This window comes from Gadus macrocephalus, chromosome 18, assembly GCF_031168955.1.
Source record: "Gadus macrocephalus chromosome 18, ASM3116895v1".
Lineage (NCBI taxonomy): Eukaryota > Metazoa > Chordata > Actinopteri > Gadiformes > Gadidae > Gadus > Gadus macrocephalus.
The window spans coordinates 1,411,153-1,414,587 of NC_082399.1; positions in this window are offsets into that span (position 1 = coordinate 1,411,153).

The window sequence follows — 3,435 nt, forward strand, 5'->3', positions numbered from 1 at the left end:
GAGGAGAGAGAGGAGAGGGATAGGAGGAGAGGAGATAGGAGGAGAGGAGAGAGGAGGAGAGGAGAGAGGAGGAGAGGAGAGAGGAGAGAGAGAGGAGGAGGGAGGAGAGAGGAGGAGAGGAGAGAGGAGGAGAGGAGGAGAGAGGAGGAGAGAGGAGGAGAGAGGGGGAGAGGATGAGAGGAGAGAGGAGAGAGGCGAAGGAGGCGGAGGGAGGGGGAGGATAAGATGAGAAAGGAGAGGTGGAGGAGCAGGAGGAGGAAAGAGGAGCAGAGGAGGAGAGGAGAGAGGAGGAGAGAGGAGGAGAGACGGCTGCACAGAGCGGGTGCATGGCTGCACTGACACTAATATATATTAGCAGAAACACTGCAGAGAGAGGGGGAGGGGGAGGGTTCGTATTATGGGATGCTGTGAGGTACCAGCAGTTACCACGGAAACGTGAGGGGGAGGGGAGGAGGAACGTAGGGGGAAGATGGGGAAGGAGAGAGAAAGAGAGGGTACACAAACACAATAAAAGGTGTGTTTGCGTGTGTGTGTGTGTGTGTGTGTGTGTGTGCATGTTTGTGTGCGTATATATTTTACCATCCCTACCTCATCAAAAGATGTAACCACATGGTTTCATGCAGCTCTCTTCGCAGCTTTCTCACTCTCTCTCTCTCTCTCACTCTCTCTCTTCACTCTCTCTTTCTCGCTCACTCTCCTCTTTCTCTCTTTCTCTCTCTCCTCTCTCTCTCTCTCTCTCTCTCTCCTCTCTCTCTCTCTCTCTCTCTTTCTCTCTCTCTCTCTCTCTCTCTCTCTCTCTCTCTCTCTCTCTCTCTCTCTCTCTCTCTCTCTCGCTCGCTCGCTCGCTCTCTCTCTCTCTCCTTCTCACACACATACCTCTGGAGACCCCTGCAGGCCATGAGAAGCAGAGGCGAAATGTGAACATGCTGCAGGAGTGTGTGTGTGTGTGTGTGTGTGTGTGTGTGTGTGTGTGTGTGTGTGTGTGTGTGTGTGTGTGTGTGTGTGTGTGTGTGTGTGTGTGTGTGTGTGTGTGTGTGTGTGTGTGTGTGTGTGTGTGCGTGTTTGTGTGTGTGTGCCACAAATACTAACCCGGACATGCCTTTCACACGGGAAGCTGTCCCACTGTCAGTACAGACCTGTCTCTGTCTATACTGTCCGACCCATCCCTGCTCCTTTAATGTTCTGTCTCTGTAGTCTTGGTCTTACCCCTACCTGCCCCCGAAATGACCTGTCTCTGTATGCGCTGTCTAGCCCCTACCTGCTCCTTAATAACCTGTCCCTGGATTCACTGTCCAACCCCAGCCAGTTACTTAATGTCCTGTCTCTGTATTTACTGTGTCACCCCTACTTGCTCCTTAAAGAGCGATTTGCAGAGTGCCATCCTAGTTAATTAATGTTGGGAAAGTAGCAAATAGATTTTTACATTAATTAAAGATAATCTAGACTTTGAGTTACAGGAGATGCTCGAGAGCCTGAGAGCACCGCTATGTTGAAGCCCTTGTGGCTCCAGCTAGCGAGTAGGTTCAGACCCTGAAGCGGCTGACCTTAATGGATACCTCAGCTTAGCTAAACCCGCGGGCCCACCAAGAGTTCGGTACCGAGCTACCTGCTTACTGCAGGTCGGAGCTTAGAGCGGACCCAATGAGCTGAGCAGCAATTAGACCGAGGAGGGGGTCAGCCAGCGTGGCGCTAAGACCTTGCTAATGCATAACATGCATGACATGACATAGCGCTCAAAAAGAGCACTAAGAAAGCTCTCACACAATGCTGAGACGGGTTAGAGGCAAGATGGAGGATGGAGAGGGACTCTGGGAAGAGGAGGAGAGGGGGAGGAGGGGGGAGAGGAGGAGAGGGAGGAGGGGGGAGAGGAGGAGAGGGAGGAGGATGAGGGAGAGGAGGAGAGGGAGGAGGGGGGAGAGGAGGAGAGGGGGGAGGGGGAGGAGGATGAGGGAGAGGAGGAGAGAGGGAGGAGGGGGGAGAGGAGGAGAGGGAGGATGGGGGAGAGAGGGAGGATGAGGGAGAGATGGGGAGCAAGGAGAGAAAAGGGAGGGAAGAGAGTCCAGGGGAGAGGGAGAGGAGCATGGAGGGTGGAGGTGGAGGTGAGAGGAGAGGAGGGTGGGGCTGTGAGAATGGGCGGGTGGAGGTGCTGCAACGGAGGAAGAACAAACAGTAGCGCCTCTTTCACGCGGCAAGGCACGACACCATCTCCACACACACACACACACACACACACACACAGTAGCGTATCCACGACCACAGATGAAAGGGAGGGAGGTGATTCCGAAGGTCAAACGATGGGATGCACGGGATTGGCCAGATCAGCTAATTCTTATTCAACTTCGCCGTCAACTGTTTTGACGTGAACACTCTTTAGAGAACAAAAGAGCCTGGGCCAATCACAACAAGATGTTCTTTAGGAAAACAGCCAATCAGAACCCTGGCCACCGTCTCTAGAGGACGATTCTGTCAACTCAGAGTGTTCAGGGTAACCCGCGATCTAAAAATACCCCCCCCTGATTTATAATGTAGGCTGAGAGGGGGGCAGACGGCTGGAGACACAAAGATTCCATTAAGAGAACTGTTAGCCTGCCAGGGTGTTAGCCTGCTAGGCTAGCAGCTGTGCTAAATACAGATGTTGAATGGGAGCTCGAGACTCCTGCACTGCCAGTGGCAACCATGACAACATGTTGAGACACTGACAGAAAAACAAAGGCTTATACATATAAAATCGTTACTTTGTATATATGTACATATATACATAATTTCGGTCATATATACAGTATATGACCAAAATAAATATTTAGATTTTATATTTCATTCAACAAAATACTTTACTATAAAAGACAATACAATATCTAAATTCTACCTATACACAATTAAACACACAGACGCACAAACACGGGCGCGCGCGCGCAGACACACACACACACACACACACACACACGGAAATAATTTACATATTTACATCCCTCTCTGTGCAGGTGCATGGACGCGGGAAACACCCAATACACGCGCATGTCGGAGTGCAGTGTGATGGAAGAGTGAGTGTGAAGGATGAGTGTGAAAGGGTGAATCCATTATTTACCGCCACACAGATTTAGAATATCGACGGCATGACTCATTCTGTCACAATCCAGCTGTGATTAGTTATAAGATATCGATTAACGGACCCTAACGGCCGTCAACGGCTTGGAGAGGGTGCTCGCGCCTATTGTTGAAGAATCGGGACTTGTTGAATGTCCGCGAGACCCTCCGTTAAAACCGGTTGTATATTGAGACGAACACGTCACCAGAACACACACACACACACACACAAACACACACGCTCACATACTACACTTCAAACACACGATGTTACTCACTCGCTTTGGGTTGTCCTTGGCTTCCTAGTATCGATCCAGGATCAATTAATCGGTGGGTTTTGAGGTGTGGTCT